The 18,933-nt window shown below is 38.9% G+C and overlaps 1 protein-coding gene across 2 annotated transcripts in view; it reads right to left on the reverse strand.

Annotated features, from left to right (window-relative positions):
• The window catches only part of LRRC4C (leucine rich repeat containing 4C), a 164,958-nt gene that overhangs the window by 20,837 nt on the left and 125,188 nt on the right, over window positions 1-18,933 (reverse strand). The window contains exons 2-3 of one of the 2 annotated variants that reach the window (XM_030333344.2): window positions 3,372-3,423; window positions 3,054-3,120 (exon numbers count right to left, since the gene is read on the reverse strand). The gene's annotated coding sequence lies outside the window, so the exon portion shown is untranslated. The remainder of the gene's footprint in view (window positions 1-3,053; window positions 3,121-3,371; window positions 3,424-18,933) is intronic. The other variant, XM_030333347.1, reaches the window with a different exon arrangement.

An 18,933-nucleotide genomic window follows, 5' to 3' on the forward strand; every position in this document is an offset into this window, starting at 1 on the left:
AATAATTCTGAATCTCATTTTCCCTCACCTGTAAAGTGGATGTGATATTTTTTGTCGTTCCCTTCTCATTATCAGGGCAACTTTGAATAGTTTATGAATTGTGAGATGGCTTGTAACTTCTAAAACTATCAATACGGGGGCACCTGGGTGGCTCAGTCGGTTAAGTATCCAGACTTCAGCTCAGGTCATGATCTCACAGTTTGTGAGTTCAAGTCCCGCATCGGGCTCTGTGCTGACATCTCAGAGCCTGGGGCCTGCTTCAGATTCTGTGTCTCCTTCTCTCTCTGCCCCTCCCCACTCCTCTCTCTGCCCCTCCCCACTCAGCTGCTGTCTCTCTCCCAAAAATAAATAAGCATTAAAAAAAATTTCAACTATAAATATTAGGTAGACTTTGTGGAGACTGATCATTTTTTTACTTTGAATCCAAACTAAAAATAAAATCAATCAGAAAGGGGAGGGAGGAGGGAGACAGAAAGAGTAAAAACCACAGCTTTCTGTGTGGCAGATACTCTGCGTACTTCACATACACAATTTTTACTTAATTCTCATAACAGCTGCACGAAATAGATGCTTCCTGTTGCTCGCCACAAATCACGCAATTAGTCACTGATCTCAGGTCTGTCTTAATATTCTCCTTTAACCATAACCATCCAGAGTATGGATATATACTCTTTGCTAGCTATGTTGCTTTGGATAAGCAATTTACTCTTTTGGCAACTCATTTTCCTCATTTCTAAAGGGATGAAGAAAAACACCACTCCCACGGTGTACTGGCTGGATTATTAAAACTAATCCCAGGGCCGCCTGGGTGACTCAGTCTGGTACGTGTCCGATTTTGGCTCAGGTCATGATCTCAAGGCTCTTGGGCTGGAGCCCCGCATTGGGCTCTGGGCTGACAGCTCAGAGCCTGGAGCTTGCTTCAGATTCTGTGTCTCTGTCTCTCTCTGCCCTTTCCTTGTGCCCGCTCTGTCTTTCTCTCAAAAATAAATAAACATTGAAAAAAGTTAAAACTAATCTTAATGAAACATTTCTTAGAAGTTTCTTAAAACGTTTCTTAGAAGTGCTTATATTCATTTTGCCTTTGACATGCCAAGACAGAGCATCTGAGAACTATAATCAAGGTTTTACCACCGCCTGGTTGTGGGATCTAAACTTCAGCCTGGATCCATTTTTCCTTCCAGCACATTGCCTGGCAATGAATTTTGTGGGATTAACGAAGACAAGCTAAATGCAAGTACCTAGAAAAATATCTGGCACACAGTAGGTACACAATATATAGTATGTTTTTTCCTTTCCTAAATAAACTCCTTTCTCTTGGAATGTGATCAGCACAATGATTTCATGCTCCAGTTAGAAGACTGCAAATCAGGACTGAGGAGAAAGAAACATCAGTTTGCGCTGCCTAAATCAAGGAAAAGCCACAGCTGGGGTGGAAATGTGGCCCATGATATAAAGCCTGCTTACTTCCAACTCGCAGTCAAGGGTTTCTTCTTACCAGCATGTGCTTCCTTGGTAAACTTCACTCTCAATTCTTTTGTTTTTGAAGAAAAACATTTCCAGCTAATAACACAATTACACTTAAGTATCAGAGCTCATTTTAGTATTATTGCATTTGTTAAATCTAACTGAGTCCAAATTACTTCCTCATTGCTAATAAGAGAAGGGGGAGGAGGAGCAGGAGGAGGAAGAAACCAAGGGGGAGACCAGAGGAAGACCAAGCGGGAGAGGGTTCCAGGGTTAAAGGAAGAGAAAGAGATGTACACACACAGTAACGGGAAAACAGAGATAGCAACACTACATGTAGCATCAAGTCCAATGAATGTCGGTTAAACTTGCTGCCCACGGTTTCTATGGAAACCCCTTAAGTTAAGAGTGGAACACAGACATTTTTTGGACTGCAATTCACAAGCTGTTTATTTAATTATGATGAAACATGAGACTGTTAGGGACAATACTATTATCATACTGATAGCATTTAGAATTCAACGAATAGGTATGGCAAAATAAAAACTTAACAAAAAATTTTTTAAACCATTACCTTCATGTGAATTGCATGCAAATAAAATGCGTCTTGTTTTCATACATTATTTCCCGCAGGCAAACCCCAAATTAGCCAAATGACATTCATTAAAAGGGAGTTCTTCAGAGGCCTCATGCCAATTATACACCCCCCATGCCCAGTGAACAAAACCAAGGTCACAGCATATTTTCAATTAAACCCAGGATAGCACCAAAGTGCAGCCCAGCTGGAAAAGCAAGCACATTATTACCCCATAGATCATTTGTGAGCAATGAATAGGTCTCTGGTGTTTTTCTATTTTATAGATATTTGAATATAAAAATAAAGAAAATAGCTTCAGATTAGCTTTTGCCTTCCAAAATAAACAACCACTTTCAGGGCATTACTCCTGGCGGCCCAAAGTAGAATGACTGGAAGCCATCACTTCTCTGTCCCTGATGGTTGGAAAAGGTTTGCTTAGCCTTTCATCTGGCCACAGGGAACCAGGTGATTGATGAACTCACTCATACCCTTGTTCCCTCACTAAATGGACACGTAGTTTCTAACTACTGTATATCAGGCACTGTGCTAGGGACAAGGGAGGCGAGAAGATTAAATCCTAGTCCCTAGCTTAATTATGGATTTTTTAGAAATGAATGCATTAATTTTACTGATAAATATTTAGGGAAGGACAACTACGGCTCATAGACATTAAACTAAATAGATCAATAAATCCAGGATTCTGCCTTCCAGAAGATTACAATTAAATGGAGACAAAAAGACACATTGTCATAAGTCATACAGCAAGGAGTCAGTGTTCCTGCCTGCTGCCTCACGATTTCTCTGTGTATAGAAATGCTACCTATGGATGCTGTACTGCAGAAGGTAAACGTGTTTGTGTGTACGGGATGACTGGCTGGTGGAAGATGGGGTGGAGAGGGAGCCTTGGGAATATTTCTATAGGGGTACCACATTTCCAGATTTGTCTATGAGCCACCCCTACCCTTATAAAATCTTTAGTCCATAAAACATAACTAAAGGAGGAGGCACTCACAAGAGAAGTGGATCCCAAGGAGAGTCATCTCTGGTGTCAGGCTGGGAACATGAAGGCTGTTTCTAAGCTGGCAAAGAGAAACATACAAGAAATTTGCAAATATGACTCAGTGAATATGTCTTTTCTACTATGCTGCAGCCTGTTTTTTGAAATCCAGTAGTGGTTTGCAGTAACTGGGCTTCCCACAAGTTGCTCGTGCTAGCAAAGCCAGTCGTTGCTGTTATTGGATTCGACAGTGTATAATGAGCCGCTTCACATTAGCTGCTGTTGTAGTGTTCAGCATATTGTGGGGAAGATTTAGCATGAATCATCACCCACCTAGCTCTCCATTGTGGTCTCTATGCTGTAAACAGGCAACGTGTTTGCCAATCTAAAAAAATAAAAAAATAAGAAAGCATCCATTAGAACAATTCAGCACATTTCTGGATCTGCTGCCACCACCATCGCCACAGACGACACTGGTGACAATATTTATTGAATTGCCACTGTATTTTAACATTCTCCTGGGCAGAGAGCCAAGGCAGCTATTTTAACCACTGGCCATTTTGAACAATGCATTTTTTAAGGCCCATGAAAAAATGCTGTTTGGAGTCAGAAGACCTGCCGTCTACACTTGGTTCTGACTCATCCAATGCATGCCCTTCAACAAGTCACATGTTCTCTCAGATCCAGTCTTTATCAAAACTGCCCCTTAAGATCAAATGAGAGAATACACTTTGAGGATGGACAGGAAATAGTAAAACAGAACACACTGAATTACTAAAGTCAAATGGGATGTTAAGACTTTGATAGAGACATCAGCTGTCAACTCCAGTTGTTTCTTTTTCCACACCCCGAAAACAAGAGAGATATTAACATCTCCTCCTCCTGCCCATCCCCTCCCAACATTCCTACAGCAATGACAGATTGCAAATTAGAATCTGAGATCGAAGGCCACACAGGACTTGGAGCAAAGAAATGTGAAAAGGTAGAGCTGGCATTTTGCAAAGCATCGTCAAGAAAACTAAAGAATCCTTAATTCCCACAAACACAGGTCTTTACAGCCAAAGCTTAGACATACAGTTGGTGTGAACTATACAAAGCGGAAACCCTGGGCAAGTACAGATGGGAAAAGCCCACACAATTAGTAATCAAGATCAAGGGACTGACATGGATATTGAAATCACCAAGATTCTATCAAGAGTAGGATTGGAAAGAACAGCAGGGAGGCAGGTGTTAAAATCTTCAAGGAATGAGGAGGAGTGAAGTGTGGGTCTGCTGGGGACTCCTACAAGGAGGTGTTAGCAGGTGGCATAGTCTGATGGTGTAAGCTTCAAAGTGGGGCACTTTACTGTGTTAAGATGGTTTTGTTTGGAACAGATAATGCAAGTAAATGTGCTTCTCAAACTTCAAAGCAACATACCGCTAGTGAATATTATTCTTATTACATAAGTAAAACTGACTATAATGAAATTTTATTTCAGAGATGATCTGTGGATTTTCTGTCATTGGTTTTAAAAGACATGTAACTCAATTGTATAGAAACTTTCCCCAAATCTCATGATTGCAAGAACTTCAGATAGGACACATCATGAAATGTGAGTGACAAGTTAACAGGTCAGGGATTTATGAAAATGTGAAAGCAAGGAGGTGGGTAACAATCAGTGTGTGTAGGAGGGTAAAGAAAAGGTGGGAGGAGAAAACTCATGTTAATTGTTAAATAAGTAGCCAATTCTCGGTTCTCATATTAGACAAGAATTAGCAGTATTTGACATAGTGACCACCCTGTCTTTTCTGAAACATTGTCTGCACTTGGCTGCTGGGAAACCACACTCTCAATTCTCCTTCTACCTCATTGGTTAATCTGCTCTGCCTCCATCACTAGTTGTGCCTTATCTCTTGGCCTACGAAACCCTGGAGTGCACCAGAACTCAGTTAGTGGACCTATTCTTTGTCTATACTCATTCTCCAAGTGATCCCATGGTGGCTTTAAATGCTATCGACAAACATATACCTCCAGCCTGTGGTACAGACTTATACATATAACTGCTAACTTGAGACCTCCAATGGAGGCATCGAAAATCAATCTGTCCAAAATAACACTCTTGATTCCAACTCGACATTCATCCCCAATAATTTTCTAATAGCAACTCCAGTCGTTCATGCATTCATTCAACAAAAAATTTGAAGCCCCTACCGGTAGATATGCCAAGCACCATTCCGGGGATCATCCTCTGAGCAGCTCAGACCAAAGTCCCCCTAAGTCTCCATTGTTTCACTTCATACTCACTACTGCATCCTGTTACCTCTACACCCTATCACCTTGACACTCTATTGCCTATACATTGGAAATCCTGTATATTAAGAATCTTGTCACTTTTCTTCACTTCCACTGCTACATCCTAGTCCATTTTCTATCTGTATAATTCAGTGATTCCTATAGCCTGGTCCAATATCTGGTGTCTCTGCTTCTCTTTGTGTGCTTCTTCAGTTTTATCTGACACATGGAGGGGTCCTATCAGACCCCTTATATTATACATTACAGATTAGATAATTTCCTCATATATTTATCCTGTCTGACCCTCATAATTATGGGAGGTAGGCAGAAATAGGTTATACTTTTCCATTTTGCAAATGAGAATGTTAAAGTGTATAAGGAAGTTAAGTAATGTGATCAAGTTTCAAGGGGACAAGACTAATATATGATAACTGTTACACAAGAAGTTAAATGTTTAGAGATCTAAGCTAGTGCTCTGCCTAATATATAGTCTTTCAACGTGAACAAGCTAAGGAAGGGAAAGAGGTACTTAAGCCATTAATCATTACAAGGTTCTCTAAATTTGTAGGAACCTACTTTTTTGTGCTTTTTTTTTAAACACATTGCACAATATGGGAATAATAAAAAGAACATTTATTGAATTGAAATAGAACATTATCAACTACTGTGTTAGCCATCCATGATGTACTTGCCTACCATGTGTCTTTCTGCATCTTTAGACAACATGCTCTGTTGAGATCGTCACTATATTCCATTTTATGTGCATGTATAGCCCAGTAACTGCCATATAGTATATGCTTAATACATGTTTCTTGAATAAGTGAATTAAATAGCTTACTTGGTTATATACAGAAAGAACCAACTGAACGTACACGCTGAATCTGAATCACACAATCCATCAGTATATAAAATTATAGAATTATAACATTCATCAGTATGTAAAATCATAAACTTTCCGCATTCTAAATCAAAAACTATTGGTATCAGCAATTTCTTATGGTTCAAGCTAAGTTTCCAAAGAGGGACAGTGATTTTGGAAATGTACAATTTGTCAATCAAATTTCTGGAATTCATGGACATCCTTTCAGTTTACTTCTGTTTATATAAACTTTCATGTACCAATCAAGGGAAAAAGAGCCAATAATTTTATTTCAATGCAAAGTCTCCTAACTTCAGATAGTCAATCTGTGGAACAGTAATTACAAACAAAACCAGAATAAGGACACTCAGTACTGAGTTATAAAAGGTTCATTTTCTATTGATTACCTATAGCAGGGTCCGCAAGCATAGAGCAGACAGGACACTTGCTCTGCCATAGCCTTAAAATCCAATAGGACATCCATTCATACATCGTGGAAAACTGAGGCATCCATGCTGGTTTTTCTTAATAAAGCTGCTCAAATATTATTAATTCTCAATAGTTCTATTCTGACTTGCTCCTTTGTCATCTGACTTGCCCAAAGAGAGAATTAACCACATACATATAATTTTTTCAGAGTATTTTCTTGATTGTACCACTTATCACCATGTGAGAACCAAGACATCCTATTCATCAACTGCTACTGTAGAACACTGTGTTGGGAATACACAAAAAATAAAAATTTTAGATTAAAGGGAAGTGAGTATCTGAAGTAGAGACATGCATATAAAATATAAAATATACTTTATATATTATACAAACATTTTATAAATATAAAAAATATATAAATATTTTATATGCCACTTAAATATCTCTTTAGCTGCTAGTGGTATCCTAGTTTAACACTGGAGATCAGGATGTGTGGGAATAGGGGAGGATACAACAAAAGTGTCCTTGATTTTCAAATAACAGCACCGAGTCAACCTCCTGCTCTAACCAATCTAAATCTATGGTCTGAAAGGACACATGCTACTGTGGTCTGTGTAAATGTGGCATTCATCTTCATGAGTGTACAGATGAAGAATGGATCAGGACTGGCACAGTCATGAGTGACTTATCCCGTTCCTCCTCACAAGTGAAGATAAATGACACAAAATATCAACCACCATGCATTATATATATTTTATTCCACAGTTACTCCCACAGACACAAACATACAGGAGGCCTTTTCTTCAACCTGATTGTTTTTTTGTTTTCAAAATATACAGCTAACAATAACAACAGAGAACCTCTGGGAAAGTCAGAGGCAATGAAAAATGCTAAAGTAACTTCTACAGGACAAGCTTTACCCGGTGAGGGGATATGTCAACAGACCTTATCTCTGGGAACTCTAAAATGGCTGCATGCCTCCAAATAGGATTTCACGGGTCTCTGGCTGCTGTCATTAAGCTAATGTTATGAGAAATCACAAAGACCCTCCAAGGATACTGCACTAGATTACTTTCCCACCTGTGGAAAATTCACTAAGATGGTGATTCTAACAGAATAGCTTCCAAGACCTCCTGATTACACAGTAGTCCTTCTTGGTTTACTTTATTCTCAGATGACATTCTTTATCCTCCGATGATGTGCATTCCTTAACTTGTGAGTTGGATTAGGATGTCCTCATTAAGCTTCTTAAACAGCTGGTAAGGTAGAAAAAAGGCTAAATAATGGCATCACCAGGGATATTCTTCCCTCCCCACCCTCATAGCTAGATAACGTGGGTACTCAGTGTCAGCCTACCTTTGTATATGGCCTCTTTTAGGTTACAATGCTGTAGTACCACCGAGATCATATGGGATCATTTTAAATTATTGCATTCAGACTTAAGCCTAATTTGAAGCTGGCCCTGTTTGGAAGGATCTAGTCCCCTAGATCTAGTTCCCTAAAAAATTACATCTAGATTATTAGAAAGCCAAGTTTTCTTTTCACCAGAGCGATTGAAAGTCATGGTCTTTGTCTCCTATTGCCCGTGCCTGACTTTTTCCCAATGTTGTGAGTCCCACTTTCCAGTTAATAGTGGGCAATGGACTCCAGCTACAGGCAGAACAAATCCTGGCCATCTTCTGTAGCTTCATTCTCACACTCCACCTCATGACATTGTTGTTCCAGATTTAGCTCTGATCTTACGCTCTAATAGCTTATACTCTATACACCACTTTGGGAAATTGTACCAGTTGAGCCCCAAGACCATGCCTCCATATGTATCTGTGATCTCTTATGAGATTCCTGTCCTCTTCTGTAAGTCTAAGTCTTTGGTAGTATAACATAACCCAGATCCCAGGACCTCAATGACCAAGGACCTGGCTTGTTTCTTAAAGTGCTAGATATCCAGCATATCACCTTAATCCTCATCAGAATTGATAGCCTTCTGTTATATATCTCATTCAACATTAATTAAATGCTTACTGAATATCTGGGACTACTCTAGACACTCCGAATTCTGAAGTGAGTCAGACAGTGAGAAACTCTCACTTCACAGAGCATCCCCCCTTAGGGGTTAGACAGATAACAAACCAGAAAAGATCAGGTAGAGATAAGTATTGAAATGAAAATAAAAGAGTGACAAGATAGGGAATTACTGAAGGGAAATATTACATTGATTTGGTCTAGTAATATCCCTCTGCAAAAGAAACAGTTATGGTGCCTGGGTGGCCCAGTAGATTAAGTGTTTGATTCCTAGTTTTGGCTCAGGTAATGATCTCATGGTTGGTGAGTTTGAGCCCCGCATGGGGGTCTGTGCTAGTGGTGCAGAGCCTGCTTTGGATTCTCTCTCTCTCTCTCTCTCTCTCTCTGTCTCTTTCTGCCCCTCCCCTGTTCTCTCTTTCTCTCTCTCTCAAAATAAATAAATAAACTTAAAAGAAAACAAACACTTAAATAATGACAAGAAAGAACTAGACATAGAAAGATCTAGAAGAAACCACTGCAGGTAGAGAAGGCAGCTAATATAGAGGCTCCAAGTTTGAGGGAGTGCTGAGGGCTAAATGTTTGTGTCCCCCGCCTTGAATTCATATGTTAAATTCCAATGCTGAATGAGATGATATTAAGGGGTGGGCCTTTGGGAAGTACTTAAGTCATTAGGATGAAGTGCTCCTGAATGGAATTGGTACCTTTAAAAAAAGAGACTTCAGAAATCTCTGTTGCTCCTTCTTCCACATGAAGACATGAGAGTCTGCAACCTGGAAGAGGGCCATGCTGACTCCCTATATCTGATTTCATTCCTCCAGAACTATGAGATATACATTTCTGTTCCTTATAAGCTACCTGGTCTGTGGGGTTTTGTTGCAGCAGACCAAACAGACAAACACAAGAAGCATGTTATACTTAAAGAATTGCAAGGGGGAGAAAGAGGCAACTCTAGTAGGAATAAAGTAGGCAAGCATAAGAGTAGGAGATGTGGATGGAGAGTGTGTTTGTTTCCTTTGGTCTCCACAACAAGTATTGCACCCTGATGGCTTCAAACAACAGAAATTGATTCTTTCCCACTTATGGAGGTCAGAGGCCTAAAACTGAGATGCCAGCAGGACTCTCCAAAGACTTCAGGGGAGAATTCTTCCTTGCTGTTTCCAGCTCCAGTGGCTGCAGATTTTCTTTGTTTTGTGGACACGTAACTCTGATCTCTGCCTCCGATGGCCTTCTTCTCTTTTCCATATGTCTTTCCTATGGGTTGTCTCCCATAAGAACATTTGCCATTGCATTTAGGGCCCAAGTGGATAATCCAGGATGATCTCACTTCAAGGCCCTCAATTTAATTACATATGGAAATATAATTTTCCAAATAAGGTCACGTCTATAGGTTCTGGGAGTTTGGATGTGGACATATCTTTTAGGAAGCCACCATTCAATCCACTACAGAGAGTCAGCCCTGCTGAGCCAGGGAAAACAATTTCTTCGTATTCTGTATGCAATGACAAGCTCTTGCAGAGTTTCACATTGGAAAATAATACAGTCTGGTTTAGACTTTTAAGCTATCACTCTGGCTATACATGAGAAGTGATTGAAGGGGTCAACAGCAGATCAGTAGTGCATGTGAGAGTGGCTTGGTACTCAGTGGCAGCAGTAAGAATAGAGAGAATTAGAAAATTAAAGATTATTTCTGGAGGCGGCATCAAGAATATCTGCTTAGGAATAACATATGGGGATGGTGGTTAAAGAAACGAAAACAACTACCTCATGCCACCGACCCAGTACAATTGTCCAAATATCATCTGCTCTTGGACTCACCACTGCCATGCTCCATATGCCCTGTAAGAAGAGTATTTGTGTGAAGGGATCACCTCTACTTCCCTAGCTATTCTTAGACCTTTGAAAATATTATCCTCTCTGGGACAAGTCTAGCTCTTGTCTCAGTTCCTATGGCTGGGTGTGCTTTGTCTAACTTTACTTCAAGAGTCTGCCCTTCCAGTAACCGATCTCATTTTAAAACAAGGCTTTTGCAATTCTTTCTCATTCCAATACAGTTCCCTGGGGCATCCAAGCAGAAGGTGAGTGATTTGGTTATACCCTGAAAATGGTACACCATTCAGATTATTCCCTGGAATGTCAGCGATTTACCCAATCTCTTCAGGTCAAGGGAACTGAAAACTCTCCGGGAACAGATCTAACAAAGTTTCAGAGCCTAATTATACAACGATTACCATGTCAGCAGCCTACATATGGTCTGTACTTAAACCCCTAGAGAACTATAGCTTCTGTATTGTCTTTCTACTTCAGGGACTCCTTCTGAATAAACAAAGCAACTGGCTTAATAAAAACAATACTTATTCTGCTAGTTATGTTTTCTGAAGAAATTAGGATTTCAAGTCAAGTATAATTTATCTCCTTAAATAATTTCAAGTCAAGTATAACGTATCTCCTTCATGAGATTGAAGTTCTGATAGAGAACAGAGCCTTAAAGTGTCCTGAGTAGCATGCTAAAGGTAGAGATAAGAGATGGCAGTGGGCTATAGTTCGTAAGTGAAATCCCTTAATAAAGGCCAAATTTTCATCTTGAGCAAGCCATTTTATGGGATTGTGGCTGGCAGCCTAATAATATACTGTTGGGTTCTAGGGGACAAATAAAGCAACATGAGATCTTTCTCCTTTTTCCCTGACCTCATTCCCCATGAGCTGCTCCCACAAGACATTCCAGAGTGCCTGCGTAGTATTTCTTCTTCTAAGGGCCTTAATAAGCTTATTTTTAAATAGGCTCAAGTTTTCAGAATGACTTCAACTTTCAGTTTTGATTTCAAAATGACATTTATCTGCAACTATATTTTCAATGTATCATTTATGGTATATAATTATTCTTTTGTCCCTTAAATGCATACTCAATTTTAGGATTTGGTATTCTAAAACCAACAGTATTTAGAAATAGTCTTATTACAGCAAGCTTAAAGCACAGCAAGAAGATACAGGCCTTCCCTGGAGAACACCACAGTGAAGCGACTAATGCAATAAAACACATCAAATGAAAATTTGGGTTTCCCAGTGCATATACCAGTTCTGTTTATACTATACTTAGTCTATTTAGTATGCAATAGCATTATGTCTAAAAAAATGTACGTACCTTAACTGAAAATACGGTTTTCCTTAAAAAAAATAAAAACTAACCATATTTGGGCTTTCAGAGGGTTGGAATCACCGATTAAAGATCACCGTAACAAATATAACAACAAAAACATTTGAAATAGTGTGAGAATTACAAAATGTGACAGGGACATGAACTTAGCAAATGTGGTTGGAAAAATGGCATCAACAGACTTTCCTGACGCAGGGTTGCCACAAACCTTCAATTTGTAAAAAGACAAACAAACAAATAAAAACAAAAACAAGCAAAAAACACATACCATCAAATCAGTATCTGTGAAATGCGACAAAGCAGAGCACAATAATGGGGCATGCCTGTACATTCCCAGGCATGTGAATATTTGGCAAGGGTGACCATGGAGCTGCTCCTCTCTGGTTCTGGATTAGACCATCCATGCATCTGAAAGATCTTTAATGTAATCCAATGTAACCCCAAGTGGCAATTCTGTAGAAATACAGGTCACCAACCTAACATTCATCAGCAAGTGGAAAAACGTTGTTGATGTTTACACTGACGTGTAGTTCTATTCTTACTTTGGGTTTATTTAAATGAGAGCTACTGTCTTCATCACGAAGGCTGTATCAAATCCACTGTGGGTTAAGAGTAGAAAAAGAGGGGGACCTAGGTGGCTCAGTTGGTTAAGCATCCAGCTCTTGATTTTGGCTCAGGTCATGATCTCAGGGTTTGTGATATGGAGCCCCGCATCATGTCAGTGTGGTATGCTTGGGATTCTCTTTCTCCCTCCCTGCCTGCCCCTCACCTATTCCATTCTTTGTGTCTCAAAATAAATAAATAAACATGACAAGTAGAAAAAGATTGTAAGAGAGAAAAACTTCCTAGTTGATGAATATTCGTCTCTTTACTCATTCATTTACTCCTTAACTATTTTGTTATCTTTGAGTCACCTAAACCGTACTGAGCACAAAATGATTAAGTGGGAATGGGGCAGATAGTGGAGTTGGGTGGATATTAACTATGCTGCACTGCACCACAAAAGAGTGAAGTCCCCGTGTCTCCATAAAGGGAAAATTCCCTTGCAGATGGAAATTTGGTCATTGATTTTTTTTTTTTTTTTCACACTCAAGAGTCTAAAATCCTCCTCCCATTGTGACTGCTTGGAGAATCCTGATCAGGATAGGCATCTCGGATGTTGGGGAGAATTTTCAAATTGGAGTTAGAGAAGCCATTCCCAGGTTAATGAGTGCAGAGCAGCAGGCATTTTGAGGAGTTTATTTGGAGAAAGGAAACGTCTGCAGAAATCAAGTGATTAAGATGTGATACTCAAAGCGAACTCTGAGCGATCTCATTAGCAGAGACTAAGAATAGTCTACAAATGTAATAAGAGCCCTGATACAAGGTCACAAACATCCCAATGCAAGCCAGATGTGTGGGACCCAGTGAAGAGAAAGATGGAGAACCTGATCAGGAAATAATCTTCCCTAGAAGAGAAGAGGCTTTCTTCCCAAGTCCTAATGGAGGAAGATCCAGAAATGCATATGAAACTTTCCAATGCCTATTATTCATAGTTCTCCAGATGTGCATATGTATATTATGTATATTATGTATATTTTTTTTCCATGATATGGATTCAATTATTCCGAATTAATTTAAGTAACTCCTGTACAAACGTCAGCTTCTCACAGATTTTCCTTCAGAAACTTCCCTAAAAGGGCCCCTTAATCACCTGCACACTGTTTCTCATCTCCTTTCTCTGAAATTACATTATTTACTTTCCTCTTTTTAAAACTATATTCTTGCTTTCAGAAGACTATAAGATTCATGCATAGAGGGGCATTATATAGCTTATTCACTATCTTATTTCTTATGCCTAAAATAATGTTTGGTACATGATAAGTCACTCAGATAATTATTAAATCAAAAACACTAAGAACCGTTGTCATGTCTTCATAAAATCAACTATAAACTATACCTAAACGATAACCTCTCTGCATTGTTATACAAATAAGAGACTATTGAAATGGTGGTTTTAGCTAAGGAACCAAGACATAGAAGATGATACATTTCAAAGAGGGCACAAATTTACAGTGGTGGTTGTCATATATTTGCACAGCTAATAATCTCTTGCTAATAATCTCTCACAAAGACATCAATGAACCAGAGAAGGCTCATGAAGAGGATTTCTTTGGAGAGACCTATACTGTGAGTTCTACTCCTAAGGAAAGTGGTAGGTAGTCTCTACAGCCTAACCCTCAGCTTACTTAGGGGCATTAGGAATATTAGAGAATTTTCTGAGGAACTTTCAGTGGGTTATGACTTACTATCACTAATTCCAAGACCAATTCCAAAAAGAATTCCAAGGATTTCTATCCTTCACCTCAAGACTAAGAATATAAGGCTGTGATGGCACAGTAGAGTAGACATAGGAGGGTGGTATCTAAATCCCATCTGAAAAAATCTCAAAAGCAAGAGACCAAATGTTGATCACACATATGAGGGAGTTGATGAGACAGCCTTAAAGATATTTTGGATCCTGTGCAAAAGGGTTGCTTGATGAGGTAAACAACTTACCAGAGGGAATCTGAAAGTATTTCTGGATGTCTAGGAGCTGATGGAGTAAGTGATATGTCAGGGAAGAGAGTCTCACTCTCACCAAAGCAAATGTGGGAAAAGTCAAAGAGAAGGGGTCGGTCACCAAAGAACACATGTAGAAGAAAGCTACCCTAAGAAAGTCAATTTCAAATGTCTGGCAAATCCAAAGATTTTGATATCAAGTCAAGACAGCACCAGGCAAGTAAAAGCTATTATGCCCAACACCTAACTCCTTTCCCTAACCATGATACAACAAATAAAAGTCAGAATTAGGAGTAGGCAGATGGGAGAAGAGAAAGAATAGAAGGTTCTGTGACAATACAGAGAAGAAACCAGCAATGTCCATTCCCCAGTCTGCGACATCAGGCTTCCTACTTGAAATCGGGACTATGTTGGGGAAGGCAGGAATCTTAGTATTGAAATAAGTTCAAAGTTTTGAATATTATATAACTTGGATATGTCAATTACTTTCCATGGTGTCTTACATTACATAAACATTACCAGATAGTTTTCATCTAAGTGCAGAAGAAAAAACTAGACCCAATGAATAAATTTTAAATGGGAGAAAAAAAATGAAATCTCCTTATAATTACATCTACAGTTTGTATTAGTTCAAAATGATAGTTATAATAATTACTGAATTCAAAATCACAAGGGGTCCACAGTATGAATTTTCAGATAGAAATCCACTCTCAGATTTTAAATTTCAAATTTTAACCTTATTTCTGTCTGGTTTTGCTTCACATTTTGCTAATGATTGATAATGAAGACAACAGCAGTTTTTGAAAAAAGGGCTCTCAAATTGATTCATATGAATTATTTTGTAATCAGCAATAAACAATTCCTAGTGCTTAAATATTTTTAAAGTATCTGGTATTTCTAAAAGAGATCATGACAGAGGATACATCCAGGAGTTTTTCTTTTTTTTTTTTTTTTTGAAAATTAGAGGCAATAAATAATTCTTGTCTTATTGTCTGGATCATATACTACTACAGAAAAATGTAAAGAACCTAAAAAAAATGAGATAAAATATCCATACGTGTGTGTGTGTAGACTTGGGAGTGGGTGAAATACATAAGACACAGATGTTTGGAAAATACAAAATGGTAAATACTTTTGGTAAAAAAGAAAAAAATAAACAGATAATAAGGCATTGATGGGGCGCCTGGGTGGCTCAGTCGGTTAAGCATCTGACTTCAGCTCAGGTCATGATCTCGAGGTTTGTGAGTTTGAGACTGAATTGGGCTCTGTGCTGACAGCTCAGAGACTGGAGACTGCTTCGGATTCTGTGTCTCCCTCTCTCTCTGCCCCTCCCATGCTCATTCATTCTCTCTCTCTCTCTCTCTCTCAAAAAATAAACACTATTTTTTTTTTTTTTAAATAAGGCATTGAATGGGACCTCTCCCATTGCAGTAGAGTACTTCTTGTTAGCCTCAATGGGTATTTGTGAGTTCTCATGTTTTTAGAAAAGAGTAGACCAGAAATAATTACGCTATAATTTTACCTAATGTAGGGCTTGCACAACTTTTTGGACTTTGTGTTTGGTTGTTCATTTTTAATGTCTGTCCCAGATTTTCCCTTTTCTTGACTCTTTTTATAGGAGTGTTTGAAACATCAATTTCCTGTAATAATCAGCTGATCTGACTGGCCAAAGGTTGAAAAAAGGCCAAGTTGCAAGCCTATCCCAACTTAATATTTGCAAAAAATATAGGCTTTTGGTGTCTCTAAAAGCTGGCAAGGCAAGAAAGAGAAATGCAATTTAAAAGTATTATTAACAGAAAAAAACCCACAAACATTTACATTCTAATTTATGTGGATAAACCCCACCCTACATAGAAGTTTTTGTTGCAATTCATATGTTCTCACACCAACCGATTTGAAAATATTGCCACATATTCTATACTCTGTGCAGAGCTACAGAGACAAAAGCAATTGAGATTGTGATAGGTTTGTCCCTTCCTCATTATTGATTTGCAATCCTAGAAACCATTGCCGATGGTGAAGGAGAGAAATGGGGAAGCGAAGCAAAGGTAGGAATTTTACCCCCACATTTGTCCCTGGAGACCATAAAAACTGTAAAGACTCTAATCTGGCTAAGAACTCAATATTTTAAATATTCATGAATGAGTGCAAGGGGACAATGGATCATACTCATAGTTCCCATTATTTAACTTCTTACTCATCGTCATCATCTTTTTATTATCTGGAAAACTGGTTCTGGGAAAAAAAAAAAAGACTGACCATTTGTACCAGATGTCATTTGCAGTCCCAATTTTGTTGTCTCCTCCCCAGGGACTCAGTCTGACCTTCATTAGCTCATAAACATCCCAGCTGCAAATTCTCTTCACCTTTGCTTCCCTTTTGGCATTTTTCTTTGGTGGAAAGGTTAAAGGAAAATGGATTCTAAGAATTCTTGGTACAGAATTAGAGAAGGAGACACAATGGAATGGATTAAAAAAAAATGCTTCCTTTAGCCCAGGGTAAGAGAGAGGGCAAGGCAATGCTTGTTTGATTATCTTTGCTCTCTCTCGAAGATTACAATTTCTCCCCACTATTATGGGAGTTAGCAGGTTGCTCTGTAATTATTCTTTTGCCTGAGTAACAACCCCTTCCCCACCATTAGATTGTGAACTTCTTGAAGAAACCTGAAAGGGTTTTGTCATCTTTGTAGCCACAAGTTTTTTCTGCTTATTTCCTCGTTTTGTTGTGTTTTGGGGGGCCAAGTACTATGCCCAACTCTCTCTGTAAGGTGTGTCATTTCCATCCACTTCAATGGGAAAGTAATAGTGACTTAATAAGGTTAACCAACTTGGTGAAAGCTGGTAAGACAGCTTTCCTGTCCAGGCTGTCCAAATTCAAAGATGGGCATTTTAACTTGTATTTCTAAGTACCTATTCAGAAAGAAAGGCTTGGAAAATCTTTACTGTGATCACTTTCATGAAACAGGATTGGACTCCCAACTTCCTCATAGCCTTTCTGGATGAGATGTTCTCATTTGCCATCTCACCCCATCTACAAGCTTCATTATCCCTCTAATCACGTCCACTACCTATCTCTTCTGTCTTTTGTCTTCTATTATAGTTTTGTTAAAGGGCAGCAACCATATTGCACCTAGTCTTGATTAAGCAGACACGCCATTTGTCAGGGAGCCAAGCAAGAAAAGTCCTTATAGTGGTCCCCTTAAGCCACTGCTTGGCATGTTTCCCAGAAAGCATAGTGCATCTTATCCATACTCAATCCGCCATACCATGTGCAAGAACATTTATACCCATTAAAAGTTTCAGATCTATTTTGAAGCAAATTTTATAATACGGCCCAGAGAGAATGATAGTTTCACGTTATCTGGAAGGTTTGATTTTAATAAGGATTGGCTGTCTCTCAGAGGGTTTAGAACAAAGTGAACGGCATTTCAAAAGGAGTCACCACATCCTTTGATGTTCTAAATCTTTTCTGATTCATACTGTAGGTGAGAGTAAGGTAATATAAACTCCCTTTTACAGAAATCACTGGGTTGTAACATATCTACACTATAAAGACATTTGGTGGCAAGGTATCAATGTATATATTGAACTGTGGCTGATTTCAGTTCTATAGTAGGATGTGAAATTAAAAGAACATACATAAATATTTGTATCTATGTATGTGTGAATATGTGTATATTCTGAAATTCAACATGTTGTCATATATAAATTAGACTGTAAGTTGCTTCTAGACTCAATATATCCTATAAATAGAAATTGCTTATGATAACATAACAGCAATTATGCTTACCAGGTTAGAAATACCAACTAAAAGGGGGCACGTGGGTGGCTCAGTCGGTTAAGCATCCGACTCTTGATTTCTGCTCAGGTCACGATCTCACAGTTCATGAGTTCAAGCCTTGCATCAGGCTCTGTGCTGACAGCATAGAGCTTTCTTGGAATCCTATCTCACCCTCTCTCTCTGCCCCTCCCTTGTTTGCTCTCTCCCTTTGTCAGAATAAATAAAAATAAACTTTAAGAAGAAAAGAAATACCAAGTAAAAGAAAACTCTCAAGCCATGTGTATTAGGCACAATTTGAGGATGACCCTAAGCCACACCACTGAATACTCTCCCCACCCTCCAAGTATGAGCAGGGTTTGTAACTTGCTTCCAACCAAGGTAAAATTACAATAGTGGCAGGACAGTCACTATCTTGATTGAAGTACATTATACGGCAAAGGTAACAGGTTATGCCTACAATTACATGATGCTATGTAAGACCTGTCTTAGGAGACTGCAGTGAGAGAGTCACCTGCTGGCCTTAAGGAATTAACCTGCCATGTTGTTGTAAAAGGGCCACGTGGCAAGAAATTATAAGTGGCCTCTCTAGCTGCTGAGCATGTGGCCCTGTGGACAGCCAGCAATGAAGCCTAAGTCCTGAGCTACAAGGAATTGAATCTTGCCAATAACTCCTTTAACTCAGAAAATAACCCCAAGCTTCATCTAGACCCTGGCCAATACTTTGATTGAAGCTCTCTGAACACCTGAACTGAAGACCCTATCAAGTTGTGTCCAGAATCCTACCCCCAGAAATTGAGATAACAAATATATGTTGTTTTAAGCTAATACATTTGTAGTAATT

The sequence above is a fragment of the Lynx canadensis genome, chromosome D1 (assembly GCF_007474595.2).
Source record: "Lynx canadensis isolate LIC74 chromosome D1, mLynCan4.pri.v2, whole genome shotgun sequence".
NCBI classification, from domain to species: Eukaryota; Metazoa; Chordata; class Mammalia; order Carnivora; family Felidae; genus Lynx; species Lynx canadensis.